This window comes from Frieseomelitta varia, unplaced genomic scaffold (assembly GCF_011392965.1).
Source record: "Frieseomelitta varia isolate USP_RPSP 00005682 unplaced genomic scaffold, Fvar_1.2 scaffold_62, whole genome shotgun sequence".
NCBI lineage: Eukaryota > Metazoa > Arthropoda > Insecta > Hymenoptera > Apidae > Frieseomelitta > Frieseomelitta varia.
In genome coordinates this window covers 57,250-73,276 of record NW_025110390.1, presented here as the reverse complement: position 1 = coordinate 73,276, position 16,027 = coordinate 57,250, and the positions used below count along the sequence as shown (strand labels likewise).

Below are 16,027 nucleotides of genomic sequence, written 5' to 3'. Positions count from 1 at the left end.
AATTTAATAAGAAAATAGGGTCAGCTGGACATAATTGGCTGGATGAAATGTGTTTTTACAACGCTATCTAGATTTGTGTCCGAAAATCAGAAGGTGTTTTTTTGTCTCTGTGCCAGGATATATGTGAATAGGATAAAAATTGACTTGTATTTTTAACTATTAAAGCAAATTATAAGAAAATTTCTTAATAATTATTAAATTTCTAAACAAAGCGAGAAATATTTAATACAGATGAGACAAGCCTACAGTTGAATAATAAACTAAAAATTGAACTCAAAATATGTACTTTTTATCTGGGTCATTCGATTCAGACAATCCGGATGATATAGCCTTTTACACAAGGCCATTTCTTTTGTTTTGTAAATCTATGATTATTCTTTATTTTTCTGTTTGTAACATTATAAATTTATATGTATCTACTTTCACAAATGTATACTTTTCTTAGATATCGATCATATCTTTCAAAAAAAAAGTAGGCTATCACTCTCCGACTTACCTGCTATTAATATTATGATGATTATATATACAAGTATATCAATATTGTGGGATGGGCAATTCTGGGAAAGGGCTCAGAACTTTCTCCAGTGCCCAACTATTGTCGCCAAATGTCTCAAGTGGTGTGTGTCATGTGCTGTAGAGAAAGTTAGGCCTGGGACCTGAGAATGTGTATTGTTAGACCTGGAGGGCTTAAGGCAAGATATTAAGGGTATGGATGCGTTTGTGTATATGTGTGTATGAATGACAAATTTTTGTGCAGATGAGTCAAAGAGTTTCGAGCGATCAGCGAGAATGCAGTGAGTTGCGAGTTGCGAGAGTGAGAATACAGAGTTGCGAGTCGTGAGAACGAGAATACAGAGAGTTGCGAGTCTATAGAGTAGCGAGTTTAGCGAATAAATATAGCAATTAAGAGAGAACAGTGTAATCATTTTCAAAGCATCATTAAATGAAATTTCTTATTTTTAACTTTATTAAACAACAATTTTAAACCAAAATTCCTACAATATACTTATCTATACCAAAGACAGAGTTCATTTTGTAGCTAATGCTGATACTTACCAACTTTCTGTAAATTTTCTTTCGATTCTAATCAATTTCGTGAATAGTTAATTATAAATTTTATGATAAATTTTATAATATTGCATATTCTATTATGATGAGAGTATATTTACAATTAGAAATATTTTCATAATATACTGCTCACAAAAATTAGGGGATATTTCAAAATGAATATGAAACGATAAAAAAAAGAAGCATTTGATTTTTTTTTTTTTACTAAACAAGAACATTAGAAAAGCAAATGACAAGCCAAAGAAAGTTGTTCTTTCGCTTAAAAAAAAAAGACATGATAAAATTTACTCTGTGACAAATGAAAAAAAGGAAAGACAAAGCTGGGCTTCAAAATTGTCGATATATTGCAAACTATTTTTACGACTGGTAATTCGGAATATGTAATTAGCACAGTTCTGTAATCGTTTACAAGGCCTTGCGCGCTATAACATATCGTTGAACGCTCAGGAATGGCAAATACGAGATTGTTCCAGAATCTGGCTTGCGCAATAGAGAGAGCACACTTGTGCCGTTGTATTTACGACGTCTCGTTTATGGGAACAATAGGAAATTTCTAATACGGATGATTGAATACGTAATTGGTGGATTTTGAGAGCCGCAAAGAGACCTTGATCCTCGATGAACCCAAAAAGCAAGGAAGCTTCTCCTAAATTTCTCATTTCCTTGCGCTTTGTCTGCTAAAAAATCGAATGGTCGAGGATGAGAGGAAATTAAAAGACGATTCGCTGCAACGAGCAGAATGTAAAAGACAAAAAATTCGATATCCGCGGGTAATGGAACGAATTTTCCAGTGTCCATCCGAGGATTGTGCGCGTCCGCCTATTTCGATTATTTGAAAATTCAATTTAGTAACACAATTGTAAAAAATTATACAAAATTGATACAAAATTGACACAAAATTATAGACACCAAGACCAATTTGCCCAAAAGCCGATAATTATTAATATTTCATATTTGCTTTTCAATAACACAGCGAAATGTTAAAATAAACATTGCTGTGTAAACCAGCGCAGCGATATTGAAGTACGCAGCAACTTCGTGTTAATTATTGCAAAATCGAAAATCTTTTATGTTGTGATACACAGCTACAGCAATTCCGAAACTGAACAAAAATATCGAGTCCAAAAAGTTTAACGCTTCTTACGAGTGTATTCTGGTGCAAAATAACAGGTAAATCGAGACGATGAAAGAACACGTGATGGCACGTTCCTGGCAACAAGATGAGTTATTAAATAAAACGCGTATGTTGTACTATTTCCTTTTTGTTTTATGCTCGGCTTCACGAGCCACCGTGTCAGGATTACGATCATTTCTTAGTTCTTGCGAACGCTTTTAAAATTAAAAGACACTCTGAGTAAAATTAATCCGAATGTCGCGTCAACTCGATAAAATTTCGAACGGCATAAAACTTGGACAAAATTAGCACTTACTTTGGAACACGGAATTACGAAGGTTTGCTCGCTATCGCTCGCCACTTTGTTTCCTGCAGAAGCGCGATCTTTCCACGCAAAACTTCGACGCTATTTTCTCCAAGTTCACAGCTAATTTTCTGTGGGGATTTCCGATTGATTCACGGACAGACACGCTCGATGTCGACGTTCAATCACGTGGTACATCTTTCTCAACAGTGCACGGTGCATGATCCACTGCCCGACAGCAAAAACGCTGCATCTAACGATTAATTACCCTCGCGGCTCCGTTGCACGTGCATTAAACCTAACCCCTAGCTTCGATACGTCACAATGGCACGCCAGCAGGTAACACGTGCATGTTCTCATCCATCAATCACGTGACATTCTCGCCGACCCATTATCGTCGCGTTCGCCTCTGATTATCGTGTTCGATGCGAGTTTCAACAATCGACGGAGATACGCTTACAATCCGTATACCGATTGCGTCTTGTCATCGACTTCCTCCAGGTACCATTATTCTTTTCGAGTGGTAAACAATAGAAAATGGTCTCATTTTCTCTTGGTTTTCTCCTTTTGTTCTTCACATTCCTTCGCACATAGAGCGTCTTTTAAAGAGACATAGGTACATATATATTATGAACCAAGTTCGTGGAAGAATGGCGTGTAGCTACAAAGAGCAGAGAGTGGAAAGCAAACACTCCGTCGGAGCTGGAGTTACAGCCGAAGTCGAATAAATATGCTACCCAGTCCTGAATGCACGATGAAGGTGACGAAAGGAGTCCCTAAAGGATAGTTCTCAGACAATTTGGATTATTCGCGAGTATTCCCACAGGTATACTCGAATATCGTGTCTTGCAATTTCTCGACCTGACAAACTTGGACAATTTATCACCCTACGTTACAACTCCCACTTTTGCTTATCGACTCAAGTTCCATAAAATGTGTTCTCTCTGAACACAGAATTATTCTGTACATTCAAGTTTCACGAGCAATGCTATTGAACCTTTTACTTATCACGTAGCACGTATCACATCGTAAATTGTATTACGACGGTCTGCATCGTGGAATCAAGAAGTAGTGGTATCGTGATGTAGAGTGTGAACACCTGATGCGTATTAAAATACAATTTGTTGCGTACGTGAGACAATAAACGTTCCTGCCAGACATACGGCAGTCGTTCGATCGGTGCCCGTTTTGCATTCCACTCGTTCCGTCTCGTCAGAATTTTTCCCGGATATCAAGCGAATTCGTGCGAGAACGAGGTGTCGCAACGTGTCCCAGTGACAGCTGTTCCCTGCTTCGAAACGACGCGTTTCGGATGCATAGCCGCGGTGAGATGCAACCTGTCGTGTCTTGCGAGAATATGCGAAGTTTTGTTGCCATTTCCGCACCAAAATAGCGTATTCCGCCCGCCGCTAATTAACGAACAAGTACTTATAACACGCGTTCTCCTCGAGGTTCATGGCAGTTTCAGTAATTATGAGAAAGCATGCGAACACTGTCCCCCAAGAGACGCGATTCAATCTTTCGTGTTGTTGCGTCATTGCGCGCGCTGCGGCTAGCCTCTAGCTCCGGCAGTCCAGGGATCATCGATTCAGAAGGTTATTGACCGCATTTGAAATTAAAATTCAACACAAAGCTTCCTATTTTATAATACGTGCAATAATATTTTATAATATGTACAATGAAGAGTATAACCGAATACACAACGACAAAAAATTGTCGATATTTTAAACTATTCTTTAAACTTTGTAAAAGAAAATCATCTAACAATTTATTTATTGTTAATCTCACTTTCAAGTGTAAAGCTTCTACTTTAACTGTTCCAAGTTTGTTTTTTTTAAGATACTTTTATTTTTCATGTAGCAGGTGAGAAAGTAAGAATACTTTCATTCTCAAAAATTGTAAAAAATCAAATATCTGTAAAAATATTAAAAAATATTTTTTTTGTAACTTGATTTACCATGGTATTAAAAATTGAAATTATCTCTTTATAACGATTCCTTGAACTTTGCTGTACGATTTTTTTTTTCATTTTATTAAACTTTGAACATTAAGATTTGGATGACGAAATGTTGGGATTTTTTGAATATTTGTCATTTAACTCTAATGTTTAAAGTTATAAAATGACGAAAAAAAAATGCTACAGTAAATTTTAAGAGATCGATGTAGAGGGAAAACTCCAATCTTGAAAGTCACGATGGATTTAATCGTAAATAAAATTTTGTAGTGCTGTTACATATGTATGAATTTTTACAATTTTTTTTTAAGGAAACACTTTTCCATCTACTTGGGAGAAAAAACGAATTCAGGATGACCAAACTAGAAGTTGCATGCTTTAAAATGAGACCAAATAGATTGTTGTATGATCTCTTTTCAAAGTTGTAACAGTTTAAAGTATCGATAATTTTTCATTTCAATTGTGCAATACTTGCGATGGACAATTTTTTTCTAGAAAGCTCAATTATACTACAAAATTATCAACAAAACACTCTACTACATATTTTGCCCTTTTCTATATTTTACATGCAAATACTCAATAAAATATCATTCACGTTAAAATTCCACGTGCGTATTCAATTTTGTTCGCTTAATTGTACGTATAATATTAGATAACATGAGAAAGAGAAACTTCGAATTATGACGCGGTCTTTTCTCATGACGATGTTATTTCTCCTACTTTAAATCTGTCAGTTAGAAAGCATATTTAGAAACTTTCGACCCATGTATATGCAAGTCCTAACTTGACAATCCGCTGTAGACAAGCTAATGCTAATAGCATTAGTTACACACGTCACTCCAGATTTATGAGATTAGGATTGAATATAGTAGGAAGTCGGTAATCTCTTTGTCGCACTGTCATAAATCTAGTTCGGTATTTCGAAGCTGAAAGTATAATATACAAAGTCTTTTTTTATCGTTTTGTCATTCGTTAAATCTTGACAATTCTATTCTCTTTGTTAAAACAAAAACGTTTAGTTATTTGGTTATTTAATAACACGTCCGTCCAGTCGTTATTTCATATCACAAGCTTTCGCATGATAATAGGGATGCTAACGGTTCAGTCTGATACGATAAAGCTCCTTTGTTACTTCTACCATGAAAGTTTTCAAGCGTGATTAATAAAATACGTCTCCGTGTCATTCTCTCTATTCTTTCGTTTAATCACATAGTCCATGATTCGTGGCATTTTTGACGAACTTTTACTGTATCTATCATTATACCTGCTTTTCATTATATACATACTACGTGTTGCTCGTTTCCGTTTTCATTTTAATAATCGCACTTCTCGTTCACAACTGTTCGTTGCTTTCTAAAGTTTCGTCGAATTGGCAACACGCAGTGACTGGTGAAAAATATTTAAGGAGATAATTTATCGTTTATAATTCGCGTCGAATTTCGAGAAATTAGCCGGAAGCTGTTTATTTCACTGCCAGGTTTCTGCCTTCTTGCAAAGTCCACGAGCGAGGAAGTCTTCGGAAGAGATTCGGTTCAATAGCTCGCCGTGAATTTTTTCCCTTTGCTCGAATACAGATGACCTTCGTTAATTCAAGAGGCGTAATCGGAAAGTTAATTACGAGAAGCGTCGCGCGAACAAGACCGGCCTCGCGATATTTCACAGCCAGCACGCGAAATTACCAGCAACGAGCCTCTGCCGCGATATTCTCGGCACGTTAACTTTATTTCACTTGAGATTGGCCGCCTTCGTTCCTTCCTTCCCTATCTGACGAACTACCCGATAGCTGAAAAACTCGTAAAAGCACGACTCGATCGTAAGTCTAATTCATTTGAGTACATCGATATCCATCGAGTTCGTTCAATTACGTGGCTGGCGTAGACGATGGTTGTTCATTGAGATTAGTTTAGTAGGTACGTAAATCTAATGGTTTGTTGGTTCTAGTGCAAGGCACAAAGTGCTTCTGCATAACTTCTCCTTTATCAGCGTCATCTGGATAGCACGTATTGTTCTCGAGAAGTTGGTCGAGTCTGCGTCACCTTGATCGTACATTCTCGACCAGCCTGCTGCCTTCCACGCATTTCCCCTTCGGCTTGCTTTTCTTTAATAACAACAGTCTAGCTTTTTATCACCAATAAAATCCTCTGACTCTTACAACGCGCATAGAATGTGAACGTTATTTATCAACAGTAAGAACTTATATCATCATCTACAAAGTGTACTTCATCAACAAAGCTCATAAATCGAGATACGAGTCGTGTCCTGTTTTTTCTACACATTGATTGATCGAACAGAGATAAAATATTTACGCATTTTGACATGAAGAAAAAAAACGAGTGTTGTGTAGTGTGTGTTCTAAACAGATTTTCCCACGAAGTAAAACTTTGGAGATATGGACATCAAAGTTAGTTCACAATTAGTTTTCAATAGCACTTCAGACGAAGACATTCTGCAGACGCATTTGTGAAATCAAGATTCTGAAGATCCTTGCAAAGTCCAGGAACAATCCGGTCACAGTTGAAAATAGCCAGGCCTAGAGGAATTTTGGAAAATCCGTTCTGTTAGGCCATCCACCTTCATATGGTATCGTCACTCCTCTTTAGGGATACAGCGTACATAGGGTGCACTGTAAGGGAGTAGACAAGCGCCAATCATGTCCAAAAAATGAATCAGTTTTTAGTTCAATGCCCAATTAGCCAAGACAGAGTCAGGCTATTGAGTTGTGATCAGGCTGCTGATGCTAATCAATAAACAGTAAACAAGTCATTTAAATGTATTTAGTTCCACATCATTGAATCTATAATCTTGAACTAGAAACTGAGTGCAATATACAAGACCGAATCATAGCGATGCTGTACCTTAATAACATCAGTACATAATGCTCTCGTTATAAGAATTTGGCCGAATAACATGTACAAGGGGACATGAAATTCTTTATGAGAAAGCAGGAAAAAGATAAAATGAAGTTTTTTACTGGATCTAAAAGACATTACCAATCATAGAACTGTTGTATAGTAAATACGCTAATTAGAAACGTAATAGCAAATAATAGGAACTTACTATTAATGATCGATCCATTTTCGCTTCATTCACGCTCCGCTCTCGACTTGATCAAATATTATTCCACTGTTTAGATTGTACAGAGTATGTGAATTTGTATTGTGAATATTACTTTAATCTCAATTCGATCATATTTTGATAACGATCATTCAAAATAATATTTTACTGGAATAAGATCAAGTATATCTGATCAACAATGTGAAACGTTACCGCTAATTAACCTATCATTTTATGAATGTCTAAACATGGCTAAACAAAAGTGGTGAAATTTCGGAAAATATATGTATAATAACTCTCATTTATATTCAGACCCTAAATATTTAAAGTATTATACGTTTATAAAAAAAAAAAAAAATAAATCTGAATTCATTTTAAAGCTTGAAGTCTGAAATTCTTTCAAAATGCCTGAGACTTCAGGCTTTCAAATGAATTCGTTTTCTTTCTACAAAATTATAACAATTTCAATGTGTCTGAATATTAATACAAATCATTGTATATATCGTCATATAAATATTAGTAAATTATTAATATAAGAGAACGTTAATCCTTCATCCAAACTAATCGGGACTAAGAAGATTTAGATAACCAAACAGTTCGGATAATTGAACATGCATACCGAACTTGCCCAGTAGAATAAGCCTAAAAGGAATTTACGAATAGGTATTAAGCCCAGAATTAGTTATTGAATGTACGGTATTACGCCCAAAGTTAGTTATTGCTGTGAAATTTGAAATGCAATGTATATAATTTATAAACAACATTAATATCTAATTTAGACATACAATGGTGTTACAAGTATTCGTATAATCACGACTAAAATGCTGAATAATAATATTTATTACACAATATTTTTTAAACAAGCATGATACATCTATTCTTCAAAGTCTGTAAAACAACAATATCATATAAACAAAAAAAAAATATTCTTATTGTTTATATACATATCAGGAAAAATGAACGAAATGACAGAAATGAACGCGTAATAAGTATTTATATAGTTCTATTGTCATTATCAAGTGTACAAGTAATTTATACATTTATTTTTTTATTTAAACATTTATAATAGAAACAACAAATAATTGTAAAATTAATACTTGTGATTAGTATTTAGTAGGGTTTCTCTTCGATTTTATTATTGCAACTAGCCTTCTACGTATTAAATTAACCAAATTAGATGTGATTTTATTAGTGATATTATTCCATTCGTTGATTAAAATATTTTTTAAGTCTGTTTTGGATAAAATTGTATGTTTTCGAATTGTTCATTCCAGATAATCCCACAAATGTTCAATAGGGTTAATATCTGATGATTGCAGGAGTGTTTTTAAATGCGCTAGCGTATTATATGCAATTCACAAATATTATGTGAATGAAAGGAATAGAAAGAAGAGATTCGAGTTCGCACAAAGTTACGTAAAAACACCGGTGGATTTTTGGAACAGATGAGAGCAAATTTAACATTTCTGGCTCCGGTGGACACTTTACAGTGTGGAGAAAAAAAAAAATGAAGAGTATAAACCTCAGAGCTTACAGCCGACAATTTTTGCAAAATATTTTACAAAAATAATCAAGCGACCACATAAACCAAATAATAGTCAACAATACACAGCATTATCTGTCATCATTTCAGTAAACAAATGAGAAACGTCAATGCGAAATTTAAACAACGACGCTACGTTGGAATTCGAATAATCAACACTCTATTGTGCAATCACGCATACACGTATTGCAAAATTAGATAAAATTTTAACGTAATGAATTTTTTACTTTTTAACTGAAATTTTAAATGATAAAAGCTAAAGCAAAAGCTGTGCTAATTTATAGTACAAATATAGTATATTTATATACTGCTCTACAGTGACAATAACTACAAGGAATTTAAAAACGAACTACTTTTTCACTGTAATACTGAGTGTTCGTAGTAATACATATGTGGTACGAACATTCAGAAATGGGAGATGAATCTTGAGGTACTGCGTGAGAGAATCGATACTGTGGACTCGACCCTTAGAGCTTGTCTTGTTGTCACATAACTCATTATCTTGATAACAGAATGAAAACTGATTGCTCATGCAATTTAACTTTTCAGCCAGAGGGCGTTCTGTGTACAATCTTATAATCAATAACAAAATATTTGATTTACTAACTAGAGTATAATATATTACAATACAGGCCCGAAAACTTTGGGAGCATATGAGAGAGTCGATGTATTAAGAAAAAATATAGTCGATGTATTAAGAAAATATATAATTAGAAATTTGCCCGTTTTCTGTCCATTTCAGAGAAAATCGCGAAAAAAAACAAAAAGGTTATTTTTTTCGCTTATTTCTTTATACTTATTGATATTATCATTTATTTTGTTATCCATATTATCATCTTATAACATCATCTATTATCATCTATTTAACGAAGATACTGTTCCAAAGGTCACTTGCAGCAATACACACATTACATCGGATTTTGATCACTTTCATTGTGTTTCATCCTGGTGATAATTGGTACATTACTTTGATTTCTTAGTTACTCTCTTGTATTGATTGGAAATGAATAAATTTACTGAATGAATGAGAAAATTAAAATTATTTTTTTATTATTTCCTCTAAAACAGAGTAAAAACGAAAAAATCTCTAAAGTACATTTTTTCCTTAGTTTATCGGTTCTCTGTTCTGAAGTTTTGATAACTAAATTCAGCCTAAATATTGAATAAACATATCAAAAAAAATAATGTTAAAGATTTTTAAAGATGAATGCATTTTTCTCGTTTAATATTAAACTTTTAGACTTTTGGTAATTTTAAATATCTAAAGGACTAACACAATCCTTTTCGTTGAGCAATGTAATTCATAAACAGGAGTATTACAATGAAAATTAACCATACATCCCAGGACAAAAAGATAGCACATTTTATATTTTCTTATACTATGTATCGTGAATTATGTATAAAAAATAGAGGAATTGTATTTGCCGATGAAAAGAGATTCAATTTAAACTTAAATATAGTAGAAAATTATTGAGGAAATTTTCCGAGAGCCTTATATCAGAATGAAACACAATGCATTGCTTTGGAACGGAAAAGACTAAGCCAAAAACTCATTAAAAAACTATACAAATTTTTGCCTCAAAGAATAGCTGCCGTTACTAAATGCAAAGGAAGTCATACTAAGTATTAAACAATTATCAAAACTTGCTTTTTTTTGTTTCTATCCATTGTTCTTCACAAAATGTGCTATTATTTTGAGCCAAGTATTACCATATTTTTATCATTTTTTTTTAATGACACAAAATATATTGTAAAAAGCACATTACTAATAATTTATATCACTTATAAAAGCTAATGTTGATAAAAAGCACCATGGAAGAATGCACATAAAAAAGATTTTATATCATTCGTTCAGTAAAAAGAAATTTAATATTTTTTAGAGTGCGCTATCCTTTTGTCCGAGGGTGTAATTGCATGTAATGAATTTTAAAATTCGGTTTTATTGAAAATTAAGTCTTGGATGAAAAAACAAAATTTATTCCATATGCATTTCTTTCTATTCTTTCATCGAAATGACTTCACCTCATATTCGGTTATGCGTGTTTCTTGATAATTAGCAGTTTAATGTGACATAGACAGGCCTACATCGAAATTTCTGTCCGCAAAACGAACAATAAAAAATGGAGGAAGAAAGTGGCGTTCGTTTGACGTGAATTGAACTGAATGGAATTCCGTTGTGGCAAACAAACGGAATGCGAGAAAGCGCGTGTTGGATTTAATGAAACGTACAGCCTCGGACAGGTTGTGAAGAGGGATCCCGATAATTCGATGGTCATCCGTAGGAACAAGAGACGATCGCTAATGGGGTGCGATTTTTTGCGCGTCACGAAACGAGAATCAGCCACGAGACGCGTACGCTGCTGGAAAACGAAGCACCGTAGAGCGTCGACAATCGAGCTGCACACCGTTCCGTTTCGATTTTAATCGGCAGCGAACGTGACTCGCGTTAGCGCTGCTTCCAGATACCTTCCGCAGCGGGGAAATATTAAAATCGTTGAAGCCTGTCGAGAAAATTCTACCACCGACCGTTTGTCGATGTGATCTCCTGAAGCGCCACTGGAGAAAACGAATTTAATAGTCGGAAATGGCGATGCATCGCCAGAAGAGATGCATCGCTCGTCCAACAATTGCTGATTTTACTGATTTGTACAAATGATCGTAGAAGAGAAGCTATTTAACTGCAAGCTATTTAGATGAGAAACTGTATTCCTGTTACAATAAGGAGTATAACTGAACACATAATAAGGAAAAATTATCGATACTTTAAACTGTTATAACTTCGTAAAAGAAAATCAATACGAGAATCATCTTCTCAAAGCTTCTATTGTTTCGATTGTTTTGAGTTCGTTTCTTCTAAAAATATTTTTACATTATGTAGCGGGTAAAAAAGTAAGAGTATTCTTATTCTCAAAAATTGTAAAAATTCAAACATTTAAAGATATTAATAATTTTTTTCATAATTTAGTCCACTGGATGGTTATGAAAATTGAAACTTTCTCTCTACAACGACCCTTAAAATTTGCTGCACGAATTTTTTTTGCAATTTTATTGAACTTTGAACGTTAAGATTGGATGATGAAACGTTGGGATTTTTTAAATTTTGTTTAACTCTAATGTTCAAAGTTCAAGAGAAAATGAAAAAATGAAAAAAGAATCGTCGCAAATTTTAACGTTTTGTTGTAAATGGAAAAGACCATAACGGATTTAGTCATAAATAAAATTTTCCAATGTTTTTACATTGTGTGTGAATTTTTACAATTTTCTAAAAGAAAAAAACACTTTTCCGTTTGTTACATGATATTAAAATATCTTGAAAAATAAAAAACGACTTTAGTAAGTAGTAGAAAACCGAAGCTTTACATTTTAAATTGAGACTAATATCGTTGTATGATTTTTTTTTAACAAAGTTATAACAGTTTAAGGCGCGGACAATTTTTCATTTAAATTAATTTTAGTGCAAATATGACTCCACGAAAACAATTTATATTTGCCAGAATAGTGATGATAATAGGTCACAAAATATTTTTTGAAAAAACAAAACATTCTACAAAACAGTATATATTTTGTTTTCTTTTTTGCATGCTCTATACTCGATAAAATTATTAACGTTAAAGATCCATATGTGTGTTCGGTTATGCATCTTAAACGGTGTTTATTTGGCCAAAACATTCACGTTTTACCGATTAGTTGCAATCGTTTCTATAAGTCGTGCAATCATTATCCTTAATAGCACTTGACGTATATTTTTCGTTCATATCGAAATATCATTTTGGCATTAGATAGGCTAAAAGTTATCTTAATGGTAGTTTATTGGAGATGCATACGTTACGTTGCATGGGGAACTAGGTCACGTAGTTTGAGCCCTAGATGTTCCATTGCCGTGTTGATTGAATGTAATAGGTGTAAATTTTACACCCTATCCAGTATAAAGTGGTTTCGAGTTAAACGAGAACTGAGCGTCGCCAAATGTCGGGGGCAGATTAAAGTGTCGTAAAATTGTACGAAGAGAAAAGTAGAAATTTTCAAACGTCACATAGCGTACAACGCAAAAAGAACAGAATGGCAGTTCATTTCCGCATATGCCACGAAACAAAAATCCTTTTGTCCGTGTTCACGACCTAAGCCAGATAGCGAGAAATTTCCTCGACGTCACACAATTTCACTTCACTACGTAACTTCCCATCTACGCGGTAATATCTTCTAGTGAGAATTTTCGGCGGCCAAAAATACGCGGGTCTCTGTAAACGGTTGACACTGTCGCAGGGTCTGTGGAAATTATTTTACACGTCTCAACAGCTTTCGCGCGTGAGCATTCGACGTTACCTTCCGCTCGTCGTGGGCCTTGATTTCATGTTCCATTCGCGTCGTGTAAGCTAGGTGGTAGATCGTCTAAAGCTGGACGATAGCGCGAGGAACACGGAAAGAGAATAAACGCGTCGCGTTTAAAACGACCGACGTTTGCGGACTGGTATTTATAGCGTTGCGTTGACTAATCCGGTCGAATGGTGCTGGATGGCATTTAGCAAATTTTCGTCTTCTTCCGTGTTGAAACGACAGAGAATGACGCGGACGTTTTCGCTCGACAGTGAACCACGTCCGTGTTTACAACAGATTAGAACGGTATTCACCGCTGAAAGGTTATATCCGAGATAGAGCAGGCAAGACGCCTCTATTCTAACGTCCACATCGTGTTTCATCGTGCCACGTAGGCGTCCGGACTTATCTGACTAACCTACTTGCTCGAATTGGAGCGAATAGAAAGGACTTTAAGGTCGAGAGCGGAAAGGATGTTTGCGGATAACGTCTGACACGCTCTCGTCCCTGTCAGCGAGATACCTTCGCGTCACGGACGACGTGACGATGATTCTTCCTCCATCTCAATTTTCTACTTGTTTAATTCCATGCTTAAACCGAAACACTCGGCAGACGGCCAAGTAGCTTGTCGATCCTATCCACTGCAAGTTTCGAACAGTTTCGCTCCTGTCCATGGCAACTTCGTTATTTTCTAGTGAAGAAACTTCAACGAGACTTGGCGTCAAAAATTTCCTACTAACTAGTTGGTTCGACCATCGACTGGACCCAGTACCGTTCCTCAACTTCTCTATTATCAGTCCCTCGATAACGGAGTACGGCGGGGTCGTTCTCTCTCGTTCGTGTGTAAACAAATTAAAAGTTGTTACGTCGAACTGACGCTGATCCACTCGAAACTATTGCAACAGCCTCGTACCAGATGCTGCGGTTATCTTGCGGCTTTCATTCAGATCCGCCTCGTGTTCCCACGTGCAAATAAAGAGTTCGCCTGCTTACTGTTTCGCCGCGATTCTCTCGGGCATCGTTCCAGCAAGATGCTTTCGTTCAATTTGTTTGCCTTCTTTCCTACCGCGTGCCCTGCCGTTTACTCATAATCTGTGATCAGTCTGGCAAAACATTTCGCATTAGACAACTTTCCTGCTTCTTGTTTAAAATTTCATTTGGAACTTGGTAATTTCGTATACATCTTTTGCTCGTCTTAAAAATCGAGTCTTCAATTTTCTGGAACACTCTGGCGAGAAGGTTATCGTTTTTAAACGTACTCGTCACGTACAGGCATGCCACGCGCACACGGGAGAATTTTTCGATTAATCGGACGAAGAATATTTAATTTCAGAGAAAATTTCTCCACGTTCTTTCCACGTCCGATATTCACATTGCAAACCCTCTTCAATCCTCTGCCTCAGAATACGTACAAAATTTCTTCGGCTAACCGGAAGTGACACGTACAATCGGCGACAACGCTCGAGGCAGCGTTACGACGCATGTCTGTCCATAATTTAGATTCAGCCGATTTCCGATCTGGCTGGCCAGTGGATGTAGATACGCGCTTGACGATATTCCTGCGGACCAATATTGTGACGGTCGGTGTTTATTCGCGACTCGTTGGACGAACATGAATGTCGCATGTCCATCCGTTTTCTATTTGGTTGAATGCGTCATTAGTTGCGCTGAACGTCGCATCGGCATCGTTTTATCGACAGTGTTTACCAGACAGCCAACAGTTTACGATTTTCCAATCGTTTTTAATTATCCGTGCATTCGACGCGATACCGCGATTTTAATTAATTCCGTTATATCAAAGTTAAATCGCATACGAGCATTTTAGAGTTCTCAACCAGTCACGTTCCAAATGACTTTGTTAAGAAGATTAAAGACTTTCTTAAATGTCTCTGGCAAATAACCGAGGCCGGAATTCCGGAATCCGTCGTACCAGCATAAAAAGTTACAAGTCAACAGTGCAGCGCACAGATTCGCGGAGTCTATTAAGAACTTTCCACCTCGCAGCAATCTGCTTTGCCAATTAAGCTGCTTGCCTCCGTCTTTGAATTTCATCTTGTCGATGTTCCCTTGGTGAGAACGGAAATATTCAAAAAAAAAAAAAAAAAATATGAAAGGGACAAAGAAAAACACAGAAAGAAATACCTGCCTCGAAAATGAAGGAAAGTAATAGCGGTTCGAGTGAAATAAGCTGGCGACAGAGCAGCATGTCTCCGACAAACGTTCAGCAGATTCAGATTAGAGCGCGCGGCAACTTACGTGCTGCGCGAATCGAAAATATACACGTGTATCTAACATCACACGGTGTAATTTTCTCACTCGCCTTAATCTCCAAGATTATTCCATCTTAAGAAAGACAGAGAGAGAGAGAGAGAGAGAGAGAGAAAGAGAGAGAGGAAGATAAACGGGGGCGAGGCTTCGAGATAGCAATGGCGATCGCGCATCGCCGCGACCGTAGCCATCGCGTTTTACCTTGAACGAATCGCGACTTATCTTGGATCTTTTTATACGGGCCGCGTTTTTCGACTAATAAGATTTCACGGGCGGCGCGCCGCGACTCGTGTGCCCTAAACGAAGCTAATCCTTTATCCCGCTCACGTACGCCAAGTTGCTCAAGGGGATTTCGAGAGGCGCGCATCGCCGCGTCGTTGCTTCCCGAAAGCTTCGTCCTGTCGAGTG

At 36.2% G+C, this 16,027-nt stretch overlaps 1 protein-coding gene and 1 long non-coding RNA gene across 10 annotated transcripts in view; one reads left to right on the top strand and one right to left on the bottom strand.

Annotated features, from left to right (window-relative positions):
- The window catches only part of LOC122534628, a 95,253-nt gene that overhangs the window by 62,094 nt on the left and 17,132 nt on the right, over positions 1-16,027 (bottom strand). The window lies entirely within an intron of this gene.
- LOC122534629 lies at positions 701-15,735 on the top strand. Its single transcript, XR_006307946.1, has 3 exons — positions 701-769; positions 13,024-13,027; positions 15,725-15,735. It is a non-coding gene; the product is annotated as an uncharacterized LOC122534629 (long non-coding RNA).